Raw genomic sequence first — 14,405 nt, forward strand, 5'->3', positions numbered from 1 at the left:
GAAACCTGGTTAAAACCTGTAAGCAAAGACAATGAAATCACCCCACCTGGATATAATATACTGAGACTAGACCGACTATCCAAAAAAGGTGGTGGGGTGGCTATCTTATATAAATCTAGCTTACAATTAACCACCCACAACTTTAAATCACCTATAGACTCCAATGCAGAAATCCTTATCTCCAAACTTCATCTTAACAATTCCAAAGCCATCTACATTATCTGTATGTATCTACCACCCGATAATAACACTGCCACTATGGAAAACATACTTTGCTGGCTTTCCCAAAACCTGCCCCAAGAAACCATCATCCTAGGTGACACTAACATTGACTGGAACTGCTACTGCAGAAGCCTTCCCACAAACCATATCAACCTATATGGGTATTCCCAAACCATTGCCTCCCCTACCAGGATAAATAAATCTAACAAGAAATCTAGCTTATTAGACTGGATTCTCATAAACCATCACCCTCACAGTTATGCCTCAGGAACCCTCCATGATGACTTAAGTGACCACCTTCTTATATATATCATCAGACATAAAATCACCTCTCCCATTCCAACATCTGTCAAAAACATCAGATCTAAAAAGTACTTTAACCCTGAACTATTCCAAATGGAACTAAGCATGCAACTGGTCTCCCTTACTTAACCTTCCTTTAGATTAAGCCGTTAATTACTTGAACTCTAACTTCCTTGCCATTCTCAACCACCATGCACCAACTAGATTAATTAGATTCAAAACCAAACCTGCACCATGGCTTTCAAAAGAAATGAAACACAAAATAAATCTTAAAAACAAATTCTGGGCAAAATGGAGTAAGACTAAAAACCCAATAGACCAACTAACATTTAGACAACTAAGAAATGAAACCAAGAAAGCTATAATATCGGATAAAAGAAACTACTACCTGCAATCCCAACAAGCTAATCAAAACAACCCACAAAACATTTGGGCTAGCATTAACCAACTACTTCATCCAGGTCAATCTACTACTCCCAACCCTCAAAACACTGACCACAAAAATCCAATGAATACAGCTAATGCTTTGAATAACTTTTTTACTAATGCTATACAAACCCTAGCTAGTCAACTATCACCCAATAACTTCACTCTACCTTCCTATAAATTAACCCTACCCCCTCAACCTGTCCCAACAACATATATTCTAACCCTTTTATAGAAACTAAAACCATGTTCACCCTCAGCAGACCAACTACCTGCTGAATTCCTACAACTATCAGCCAAAGTTATTGCTTATCCCATTTCTATTCTGATCAATAAAACTATTACCGAAAGTCATATCCCCAACTTATGGAAAATATCCCATATTATCCCCCTCCATAAAGGCGGACACTCCACTGAACTCTCCAACTACTGCCCCATTGCCCTTCTCTCATCTTTGGCAAAGATCATGGAAAAATGCATTCATAAACAACTACTTGACCATCTAACCCAAAATAATTTACTTTCCAACTGTCAACATGGTTTCAGACCTTCACATAGCACTACCACAGCCCTTCTCTCCTTCACAGATTGTATCAACAAAAACCGCAATCTTAACAACCTTTCTTCAGCACTATTCATAGACTTGTCTAAAGCTTTCGACATGGTAAATCATCAAATTCTCATCAAAATGCTGGAATCTCTGTCACTAGATGCATCTTCTATAAAGTGGTTCCAGTCCTACCTTGATAAGAGACAACAGGCAGTACTATGGCACAAGTCTCTCTCCTCTCACCTGCCCGTCAACCTTGGTGTCCCCCAAGGTTCCATCCTAGGATCTCTACTTTTTTCCATATTTATCAATGACCTTCACCTTGCCATCCCCCAAGCCACATGCATTCAATATGCAGATGACTCCACTCTGATATGCTCAGCTACCAACTCTTCTGAACTTCAATCTCTTACCCAGCAAGTATTTAACACAGTTGTAAAATGGTTCACACATAGATGCCTTCTCCTAAACCCCAAAATGACTAACCTCCTCCTCTTCTCTCCCACCAATAAGTCCTCTCCTCTTGATTTCTCAGTTATCTCTACCAATAAAACTATTATATCCCCCGAACCTACCACCAAACTATTAGGTGTCACCATAGACATCAATCTAAACTTTGATATCCATATCAACAATACTATAAAAGCTGTCAACAAAAACCTAGGCTCCCTCTATAGGATTAAATCTTTCCTCCTACATTCAGCAAAAACCACTATAGCATACACTCATCTAATTTCGTCACTTCTTTATGCCTCTCCCATTTTCACTAATCTATCTAAAAATAATCTTAGAAAATTGGAAATGTCGTACAATAACATTGCCAGATTTGCTACAGGACACCCATTTAGAACCCACCATTGCACTAATTTAAAACAGTTGGGATGGCTTGAACTACAAAACTGATTAAATTCCATCAACTATCTATAGCCCACAACACTCTTTACCAACCTTCCAAAACTCCTATTCTATCCACACTCATCACTCCCTATAAAAACCTGAAATCCTTAAGGTCTTCTCAGAGACTTCTAGTACATACCACTAAACCAAACAACAAGGCTGGTGACTCCTTCTTTTCTAATATTGTTGGAAAAGCCTGGAATCTCCTCCCCAGTGAACTCTCCTCACTTCCCTCACTATCATATTTCAAAAACAAATTGAAAGTGCTCCTCAGAACACACTGGTTATGCCCCTGTACTAAACCTGACTAGCTATATATCTCCAGCTACTTTGTTCTTCCTACCCCTTCATCTCATTAGATGTAATTTTTTCCTTCCTTATTAACCACAACACTATCTCCCCTCTAGAACATATTCTTTGTACTAGCATGCTATCTTATGCCTGTACTCTGCACTGCTTTTTTTTTTTTTACTGTGATAATCAGTAATAAGAATTGTAAATATGACTTTGTTTTTGATAATGTTTTCCTTATTTGTTATCTTGTTAACATCATAGTTATATCTTGGAGCTCATCTCCTCGGGCCTCTACTGAAAATGGACATGTATCCAGTTAGACTAGCCCAGTCAACAAATGTAAAATAAATAAAATAAAAAAATAAAAAAATAAATCTATCAGATTTCTTAAGAGCCAGAGGTCGAGAATCAGAGGCCACAGAGGCTGCTGAAAAGGTATACAGAAGGGCAGCCAAGACTGGAGGTACAGCAGAGTGCTTAGCAGACTCCATCTGGAGGAGTTCATAATACCTCTTCATATCAGAAACCGGAGAACTGTCCCGTTTGAAGTATTCCAACATGCGAGAGACAGTGCCCCCAAAGGAGAGATCTTACAATGGAGAGGCTGGACAAACAGAATCTTCCTCCTCAGATCCATAATCCAAAGAAGGAATTTGACAGGAATATGCCAAGAACTTCCTCAGAAACCAAATCCTCTTTAGAGAATTCCTGCTCTCTGGGCCTCTTAAGGGGAGTAAAAGTCCAAGGAGAAGCAGGCACAAAAACTCCTTGGAGGGGCTTTAAGGACATTAAGGCATTGAATAACCACTGGGCAAAATCTTGCCATTCACAGTGGGGATCTTTAGTAGGAGGGGAAACATGCTTGTTTTTTCTTTTGAGAAATGTCTGCTCTAAGAACCCTAGGAGGTCTTGACCTTTGCCTACACCAGAATATAGTAGGAATCTCCACTCAAACTAAGATTTCCAATATTCCCCTCGGCTCTTCTGAAATAATCATCCAAGATTCCCCCTCAACATCCACAGCAGACATTTGCAGAGCCTCAGAGAACGTGCGAGAAGTCAGATCCATGCCAGCTCCACCGGAATCAAAGTAGATGAATCTGAGACAACAACCGGGCAATCCTCTGGGCTTTCACAACCTCAAGAGAGATGTACATGGGAGACGGGGCAGCAGCTGAATCAGACCAGTTTTTGGCCTTTTTTTGGCAAGCAGCTGACCTTCGGGATGGAATGATTCCGCCACAGCACATTGTACCAACAATTTCCGTGGGTTTCCTCCGGGTACTCCAGTTTCCTCCCACATTCTAAAGACATGCTTCTGGAGCATTTCTCCCTAGGCCTCCGCTGAAAACAGGATCTGTGGAACCTAGTCGGACTTTCCCGGTAAACAAATGTTAAATAAAAAAAAATAAATAAATTTAAGACACTGGATCCCCATTTAAATCATCAAGGAGGAGAGACTACTACACAGGGTCTTAGAACAAACGCCTGGCAGATAGAACACTATGTATGATCGAGAGAAGCACCCAGTGTCCATGATGATCTTTATGAGGAATCTGCCTTTTTCTTGTGGCTGCTCCTGTTAGGGGTTGCCAAAGCAGGTCATCTGTTTCCAATTCTTCCTGTCCTCTGTATCTTGCACCGTTACACCAACAACCTGCATGTCTTCTCTCACCACATCCATAAACCATATCTTAAGCCTTCCTTTCTTCCTCTTACCTGGCAGCTCCATCCTTATCATCCTTCTCCCAATATACCCAGTGTCCCTCCTTAGCACATGTCCAAACCAATGCAATCTCGCCTCTCTGGCTTTGTCTCCAAACCGTCCAACTTGAGCTGACCATCTAATATACTCATTTCTAATCCTGTCCATCCTTGTTACACTCAGTCCAAATATTAACATCTAACTCTGCCACCTTCAGCTCTGACTCCTGTCTTTTCATCAGTGCCACAGTCTCCAAACCATATAATATGCCTGGTCTCACTACTATCCTGTAGACCTTCCCTTTCACTCTTGCTGGTACCTGTCTATCACAAATCACTCCTAACACTCTCCTCCATCCACTCCACCCTGCCTGCACTCTCCCTCACCTCTCTTCCACACTCACCATTACTCTGAACTGTTGATCCCAAGTATTTAAACTCCTCCACCTTCACCAGCTCTACTCCCTGCATCCTCACCATTCCTCTGTCCTCCCTCTCATTCACACACATATAGTCTTGTCTTAGTCTTGCTGACCTTCATTCCTTTCCTCTCTAGAGCATATCACCACCTCTCCAGGGTCTCCTCTACCTGTTCCCTACTCTCACTACAGATCACAATGTCATCTGCAAACATCATAGTCTCCAGGGACTCTTGTCTGATCTCATCTGTCAACCTGTCCATCACCATTACAAATAAGAAAGGGCTCAGAGCTGATCCTTAAAGTAATCTCACCTCCACCTTGAACGCATCTGTCACTCCTACAACAGACCTCATCACTGTCACACTACCACTTTTACATACTTCTCTGCCACTCCCAACTTCCTCATACAATATCACAACTCCTATCTAGGCACCCTGTCATACGCTTTCTCTAAATCCACAAAGACACAATGCAACTCCTTCGGACCTTCTCTATCTTTCTCCATCAACGTCCTCAGAACAAACAATGCATCTGTAGTGCTCTTTCCTGGCATGATACTGTACTGTTGCTCACCAGTCATCGCCTCCCTTCTTAACCTAGCTTCCATACTGTGGCAGATCAATTTTATCCTTCTGTAGTTAGTACAGCTCTGCACATCACCCTTATTCTTAAAAATCGGTACCAATACACTTCTCCACTCCTCAGGCATCCTCACACTTTCCAAGACTCTGTTAAACAATCTGGTTAAAAACCCCACTCCCACCTCTCCTAAACACCTTCATGCTTCCACAGGAATGTCATCTGGACCAACAACGCTTCCATTCTTCATCCTCTTCATAGCTGTCCTTACTTCCTCCTTGCTAATCCACTGCACTACCTAATTCACTATCCCCACATTATCCAACCTTCTCTCTCACTCATTCTCCTCATTCATCAGCCCCTCAAAGTACTCTTTCCATTTGCTCAACATACTCTCCTTGCTTGCAAGTACGTTTCCCTCGTTATGCTTGATCACCCTAACCTACTGCAAACCTTTCCCAGATTGGTCCCTCCATCTAGCCAATCGTTACAGGTCCTTTTCTCCTTCCTTAGTGTCCTACCTTTCATACAACTCACCATAGTCCTTTATCCTTAGCCTTTGCCACCTCTCTCTTCACCATATCCTGTCTACTAATGGGGACACTGCCTCCACCATTGACATTTTCCCTTTCTGGATGACATGTAAACTCACAAAAAACAAAAGTGAAAATAGATAAGAAGGAACCCCAACAGGGCACTTACCTGAATCACAGCTTGGTAACAGGCACTCAAGGAGCATTCAGAATGATAAATGATGGCATTCGGACTAGTGACAAAGTTCTTTTTAAGTATGTACATCCGTACATCACCTTTATGCTGTACACCTTGAGCAGGGAGCATATGTGCGGCATACAACATCTGTATTTTCCTAAGGCTTTGGTATACTGGCTGGATGTTGGGCTGCCCTCGGCAGGGAATCCCTTATGTAAAGAATACAACAGTGATACGAAAGGACTTAACCCCATACTGAATCAGTTCTTACAAAAAAGTTATTTTCTGAGCAGACTTGGAAATTCTGTGATCACTGTGACTCCCAAATTCTACAGAAAGCTAGCCACCCTCTGCCAGTTTTCCAATAACTGGCATGATGAATCAGCTACCAAAAGTCAGTTCTCCAACAAAGAAAAATTAGCATGCCAGGTCACCTTACCAAAGCCAAGAATGCAGACATTCAACTAGTAAATCTCCTTGGTGCTGTGGCTAGGAAAAAGGGAAGGGCACTAAATGGGAAAAGGCTAAACAGAACTTTAAACCTAAGATTTTCAGTTTGGAATACGTAAATAGGCAGCTTTCATGTCCACTGTCATAATCAAAATGTGTTAGGGAAATTAACAGTAGTATGGAGTGTTAAAATAGTCATCTTGAATTTCTGAATGTAAACATTTTTTTAGAGCAGTGAGGTTCCGAATGAGTCTGAATGAAAACTGTTGCTTAGAAATGACAAAAAAACCTGAAATAAAAAATCCTTAACACACACTAAACAAGAATTCCACATATGAGGGTTTACTGTGAGGACTTGGTGCCTTGAGTTAAACTCTTCCAAAGTAACATACAAGATAAAGTTAAAAACCCATCATCAGTTTAACAATTAATCATAATTAGGCCTGCTAAGACATTTCTCTACTTAACAGAAGGCTGGCTAGCACTCCAGATCTGAGCATACACATAGCGTCAATCCTACTGATAACCTGTATGCCACATTTTTCATACACAATGCAATATTCTCCATAATAAATAATGTTAAATTCCTAGAAGTGTCATCCTGATGGGTAGGACATGCTATTCCACATTATTTTTATTTCCACCCAGTCATGCAGACAATCTTGTGTGTGTTCTTCCATCTGAATATGTACTGCTTTGATTGATTTCTTTCAAAATGTTATATGCTGGTAAAATACAGTATGTTGTACACTATCACAAATGTGGAATACAGAACAGGGGCAACTAAAATATGCCCTGAATGATGTCCCAAAATTGTTATAGACGCCATACTGCACTGCTAATGAAATGGCATCTATTCTACAGGTCTGTATTTGTTCCCAGACAAAAGCAAGAGAGCTTGGAAGGGTTTCTGGAGTAAATATGGGAGAGAAAAAAAATAATTACTAATTCCATCACTGATCTGTTTTTTCCGGTTACCTTCCTGTACAATACAAAACTCAAAATTGACTAAGCAAACAATCTAAAAGAAGAGAATATGGGAAGTGACACAGAGGAAGCCCTCAATCTTTTTATTCCATAAACAGAGTTGATTTTGCTGGAATGAATTACCACTGACTGGTCCTTTGTTTAGAAAGTACAGGAAACACAATACGTTCTGCAGAGGGTTTTTTTTTTTCAAAATTCTTTTTACAGTTTTGACAACTGCACACTGTAGACACTGCATGAAACATGTACTAAGCACTCCTTAAAATGTTTCATCATACTAAAAAAGAAAAGTTACATGTACAATAAAGCATATGCCCCCTACTAAGTAGACACCATTTGAGCTGAAACTATAACCTATCTCTTTACTATTCTCAACTTTCTACATCCACCTCTTCATGGTGATATTTTCAATATGTCTACCACTGGGGCAACACCTCCTATCACTCAGGTGTGCCTTTTTTTATTTATATTTTATTTAACATATGTTTACCAGGAAAGTCTGACTGGAACAGAGCCCATTTTCAGAGGAGGCCCAGGGAGAAACGCTCCAGACGCATGTTTTTGGAATATGGGAAGAAACCGGAGCACCCGGAGGAAACCTATGCATGCAAGGAGGATATGTACACTCCAAACAGAAGGCACCCCAGCCAACACTCTAACTAGAGAACCTCTTGTTGTGAGGTGACAACACTACCTGCTGCATCACTGTGAGACCTTATGATTTATGTTCTACATCCCCCTCATACAAGGGCCCTATGAAGCTTATTTTACAACCACACACACACATCCTGTTTCATGCCACAGATCAGAGTCCCCACTCATTGTCATATCCATTCTTATCCTCTAATTCTTTACCAGACTTTTTTAGCCAAATGTGGCGCTTCCCACCCATACTACTTTTTCAGACATAGGTTTTTACTTCTGACAGGCCTATTCTCACTTTCTGTTGCCTCTTTCAGTCCCATGTTACTTTCTTCTTAATTATTCCCACAACCATTTTTAAAGTGTTTTATGGCTATTTTGGATTGTTTGAGTTTCTGTACTAAGGCCGTTTTATTGCACTTCCTCTCATTTCCTTGTTCTGCCAGAACTGTGAGCAATTTGTAGCTATTATTTCCGTTGATTAAAAGCTTCTTTTGAAAGTCGCTATTTTTGCAGTTTTTCTTCTTTGAGGCTATGATTATTTAAGGTCAATGAGTACATTTACAACATTTTAAACATTTTTCATTTAAATCACAATTTGGCCACCATTTTGTTGGTGAATCATTCTAGCAGGAATTTTTCTTAAGTTTATGTTTAATTCCTTCTCTAAAGTTTGGATTTAATATTATTTGATGTGACTGACTACAGCCTCGGCTCCATCTCCCATTTTGTAGTACCTGTTTCAAACCCAAATATCCTTAAGAACCAATCATCTCCAATAAAGTATCATAGTTCTTAACCCACCACTCCATGTTTTCCAGAACGGTTTATAATCCACATTCCTCTGCCCATTATCTTCAGCACTTAGCTTCCTAACAAACTTTTTTCACTAACTTTTAGCAGTCCTATGCGATCTACATTTAAGGGAACATTTGTGTTGTACTATGCTGTAGGGGTCTAGAAAAGGTCCTTTAGCAGATTTATTTAGTCTCCAACTCTAATGAGAGAGACTGGGCCTTCTTTCTTTACAAATAAGTGTCTACACAGGTTGCTCTCCTTAAGATGGTATCATAGCTGAACCTAACACAAGTTCCTTCTGCCACCTTGTGCCATCTTGTAAGCTTTCCAGTCAATTTCTAGAAGCTGATCTGTAATATGCTGTATTTGCCCCAGTACTGCACCATGGCAGGGGCTTTTAATGAATGAATTACTTAAATAAGTAAGTAAATAGTGTGGGAAGAAATAGCCAGGGAATTGTTATGGCTAGGCTTGTATAGGCCCTGGGGCTGATAGCCTAGTACCACCTATGAATACAAGTATTGCCAGATTGCAATGAATACACACCTTCACATACCTATCCAAAACCCAGTTCCCTATATTTGCGGGCAAGACCCTAATGGTAAGAAACTGTTGAAAAGGTCCAACTGTCAAATTAAATAATACAGGGATTGCACTATGTACCCAGCATAGCTCTAACTGATTTGGAGCCCTGTAATATTTATTAGGGCACCCTGCAACAGGATCCTATGTGGTTGTATGATAAGCAGTTGGATTCATCAAATCCTCTGTCTGCAGATAAAGGAAAGGAGTGACCCAAGACTGAGGTTGGTCTACTCCAATGTAGTGAAAGTATCAAGTTTTCTGGTAGAATTTTTATCTGCTCAGTTATAATCCTTCATCAGTTTCACAATCTTAGAAAATATAACTTCAAGAAATTAAATGAACCTGATGAAAAGGAAAAAAAAAACTTTCACTGTAAAAGCAAACACCAGGTAATTACCCTACTGTCTACTGACACTCCTCCACTTCTTCTCAGCATCCTGTTGTCTTTCTCTGAAGTAGATGACAAGGCTAGACAGGCTTCAGTTAAACCCAAGATAGAGGAGTCTGACAGAAAATGGAGACAAATGGTTATGCAAGTGGTTGCAATTCTTGAACTGCCACCTGTTTATAAACATATATGGCAAAGGAATGCGTTAATCAATGGTTGGCATCATCTCTGTAAGATGAGTAGCATTCATATGTAGTGGGTTCCTGATGAAACTGCGAGGACCATAACTACAATCATGGGAGACAGAGTTCACCCCAATTAAGACAGACACACAAACGTGCAGGCAAATTTGAAGAACTGTCAATTCATCTAAAATATATGTATTTGAAATAGGAGGAAAAGTACAGTTGTGCAAAATCTTACCATAACATTAGACGTCCTCCGCTTCACTGTTGCAGTATTCTTCACATTAGAGATCTACTGCCAAGGATAGCCCAACGTCCTGTGAATAAACCAAAGCCTTTAGATCTTGTATGTGCCGTACGTTGCATGTATGTTTCCTGCACAGGATGTAGGGCATTAAGGTGACATATGAACGCAGTTACCCAGAACTGAACTGTCCCAGTAAAGAACAGTCGCCGTAGAACAAAAGGAGGCCATGCACATCCAAAGGGAGAATATGCAGATGGAAAAGGGGACCCTTAGTCTGAAGGGTAACCAAATAAAAACTCAAAAGAAAAAGGGAGGTGGAGGGAGGAGCTGAATACTGCAGCGGCGAAGGGGACGGCATCTACTGTTATGGTAAGATTTTACACAGCTGTACTATATCCTTCTATATCAATGTTGCAGTATTCTTCACCTTAGGAAGAGTACAACAGCTCAAGAAAAGGAGGAAGAGGTGGAAGGCTGGAAACACCCCTACCAAACCTATGCATAATGGCCCTAGAAACCATATCCAATTTATAATGCTTAGTATAGGTATGCACAAAGGACCAAGTAGTAGCGTCAAGCATGGAAATGGTGTCCAAACCATAGAAGAAAGCATGAACAGCCCTAATGGAATGGGCTCTAACTGAAGTAGACAGACCCTTGCCATGAAAAGGATAACAAAAGGGAATGGCTATAGATGTCCAGAAGGATATGGCTTGCTTCGAAACAGCTAACCCAAAGTCCTGGAATGAAAACAAAATGGTCAGACTTACGAATGGTCTTAGTTTTATCCAAATAATACCAGAGCTGTTTGTGCAAATTCAAGGTATGCAGGACCCTCTCACAGAGTGTGGAGAAGAAAAAAGGAAGGGAGTTGTACTGCCCAATTTAAGGATGACTCATTAACCTTGAGCATAAAAGAAGGATTAGTACGAAGAAACACCCTGTCTCCGTGGAAAAAAAATAAAAAAGGAATGGCCATAGAGCCCTGGAGCTCAGAAACCCTCTGAGCAGAAGAGCAACATGATAGTCTTCCAGTTACAGTGCTGCAGAGGAGCTGAAACTGCAGGTTCAAAAGAAGCCTGAATCAATTTTTCCAAAACAAAATTAAGATCCCAAGGAGAGGAATAGGCTTTCTTGGGAGTTAAGATGCAGGACTTCTTTAAGTAATTGTTTTACCTCAAAATGAGAAGCCAAAGGAGGATTTAAGGGCAGACAAGCAGAAATAGCTGACAAATGGACCTTTACAGAAGAATAGGCCAAGCCAGACTGGAGCAACTCACACAAACAGGAAAGAAACAGAGGGACCCCCATGGCAAAAGGGTCCTAACTATTAGCATGGCACAAGAGAGAAAATCTTTTCCATTTGGACACAAGACTTTCTGGTTGCAGGTTTTCTTGCTTCCTGTAAAGCCCTGAGCACATCATCAGAAAAGAGATGCCTAAAAAGCATCAAAACCCTATCACCCACAGTTTCCATTGAAGAGTGGACAAGCAAGGATGGATGAGTGACCCCTTGTCCTGTGTGAGGAGGTCCAACTGGTGAGGTAACTTATGGTGATTGTCCCTGGCCAGATGCAGTATGAGGTTGTACCAGTGTTGCCTTGGCCAAAAGGGAGTCACTAGCAAGATTTTTGGAGAGTTCAGCTGAATCTTCTGCAGGATTCCTGGAAGTAGAGGAAGAAGAGAGAAAGCACAGAAAACATCCCCTTCCAAGGAAAAGAATTGGCATATGTCTTCCATGCCCAGATGCATTATGAGGTTGTACCAGTGGTGCCTTGGCCAAAAGGGAGTCACTAGCAAGATTTTTGGAGAGTCCAGCTGAATCTTCTGCAGGATTCTTGGAAGTAGAGGAAGAGGAGAGAAAGCACAGAAAAACATCCCCTTCCAAGGAAAAGAAATGGCATCTCATGCCAGATGGCATGACACTCAAACAGAAAAGAGGGACCTGCCTGCTCAGAGGAGAGGCAAAACGATTTACCCGAGGAATGCCCTACCAATGGACTACCTCCAGAAATTAAAGGTTATGTCTAACCATAACTTAGCATCTGTGCCGTCTTCCTTCATTCACCCTCATGACAGGATCTTTGATCCGACCCTCAGATCTGGCTCAGTCACATTTCACAGACTTGGATCCGACTCTCAAACTCTTCCATCATACCCACTATGCCTAGCAACCATCCAGCTACTCAGATTGAGTTGGCCAATTCCACACATCCAGCAGTCATGCATCAAGGCTTGGCATAAGAGGCTCAGATGAAGGACATAACAGTCCCTGTATCATCCAGGTTCCACAAGAAACAAGCAGGGGATGGTTGGGTGGGAAAGTGAGGATGAATGAAGGAAAACAACACAGATGCCAAGTTATGGTAAGACATAACCTTTAAATCTGATGATGTCCTTCATTCCTCCTCACAATAGGGTCAGTGTCCCCAGATATGTTAACACTGGGTGGCCCTCATGGAAGGATATGCCGAAGCACAGTCAAGCAAAAGGAAGCCCTACTCCTGGAAATTAAATCCAACTTGTAATGCGATACAAAGGTGTAATTATTAGACCATAAAGCTGCTGAATAAGAAGTTACGTACTCACCATAACGTTCCATCTGAGTAGGTGGTTTCATTTGTCTGTAACCTGTGGGTCTTGGATCCAATATCGATGTTTCATAGCTAATGGATCCGAGCTCCTAGCTCCTCCCCTCACTCATAATCCCCTGCCAACCCTCCATGACCTCAGATCAAGTTTGCCCCTCTATATGTACCCAAAAGGGTATTCCAACTCACATAGATCCACTGAAGGCCAGGGGGAAGGAGGGGGGGATGGTTGCAGACAAATGAAGCCACCTACTCAGATGGAACGTTATGGTGAGTACATAACTTCTTAATCTGAAGTAGGGACTTCATTTGTCAGCAACCTGTGGGACAGAGTCCCCAGCTACCTGAATCTTGGGTGGCCATCATGGAAGGATATTGCGGAGCACCGCAGAGCCAAAGTATGCTCTCCCTCTAGAAATCACGTCCAGTTTGTAGTGGTTAAAAAAGGTATGAGATGAGGCCCAAGTGGCTGCCGAACAAATATCATCCAATGGAACTCTAGATTTGAAGGCCGCAGAAGTAGAGATGGAACGAGTGGAATGTGCGTGAACTCCTTCAGGTGCGGGTCTCCCAGAAGCTTGGTACGCTAACAGGATACACTGGGAAATCCAGCATAACACGGAGATTTTTGATACTGCTTTCTCCAAATTAAATTTGGCAAAGGAAATGAACAGCTGGTCGGATTGCCTGTGACCAGCTGTTCTACGAGTATAAAAACGCAGCTGCCTATGAACATCTAATGAATGCAGCTTGTACTCTCCTTTATTCTGATATTTAGGAAAGAAGACCGGTAGACCTATGGATTGATTTATATTGGTTTCTGATGCTATTTTGGGAAGGAAGGAGGGATTGGTCCTGAGGTACACACTGTCCGGATGAAAAATCAAGTAAGGAGGTTTCACAGAAAGAGCTTGAAGCTCCGAAACTCTTTTCGCTGAAGTAATGGCTACAAGGAATGCTGTTTTCCAGGACAAGTATTTGAGATCCATTGAAGCAGCAGGTTCAAATGGTGGAGAAGTCAGGGCTTGAAGAACTAGTGAAAGATCCCAAGGGGGTACAGCTTCTTTTATAGGGGGTCTAAGCAAAAAGGTGCCCTTGAGAAAGGTTTTACACAATTTGGCCGACATCAAGGGCCCTGTGTCATGTCCCACATGGTAATGGGAGATGGCAGCCAATTGCACTTTGACAGTTGAGCAACTAGCGCCTTCCTGAAAAAGTTCGGTTAGGAAGTCTAATATGGATGGAAGAGGAGCCGTAAAGGGATCCAGATTATAATGCTCCGCCCAGACGGAGAAACTTTTCCATTTACTGAGGTACACTTTCCTTGTGGAAGGTTTATGCGCTGCCACGAGGATGGCTTTGACTGGTGAAGAGATACCGGGAGTCCTAACTAGGAGTGGAACTGGAGCAACCAAGCAGTCAGC

The 14,405-nt window shown here is 41.6% G+C and overlaps 1 protein-coding gene across 1 annotated transcript in view; it reads right to left on the minus strand.

The window, feature by feature from the left end:
• Window positions 1-14,405, minus strand: part of LSM11 (LSM11, U7 small nuclear RNA associated) — a 403,670-nt gene that overhangs the window by 80,110 nt on the left and 309,155 nt on the right. The gene's annotated exons all lie outside the window — the stretch shown is intronic.

The sequence above is a fragment of the Protopterus annectens genome, chromosome 4.part0, assembly GCF_019279795.1.
Source record: "Protopterus annectens isolate FY-2018-M chromosome 4.part0, PAN1.0, whole genome shotgun sequence".
Taxonomy (NCBI): Eukaryota; Metazoa; Chordata; order Ceratodontiformes; family Protopteridae; genus Protopterus; species Protopterus annectens.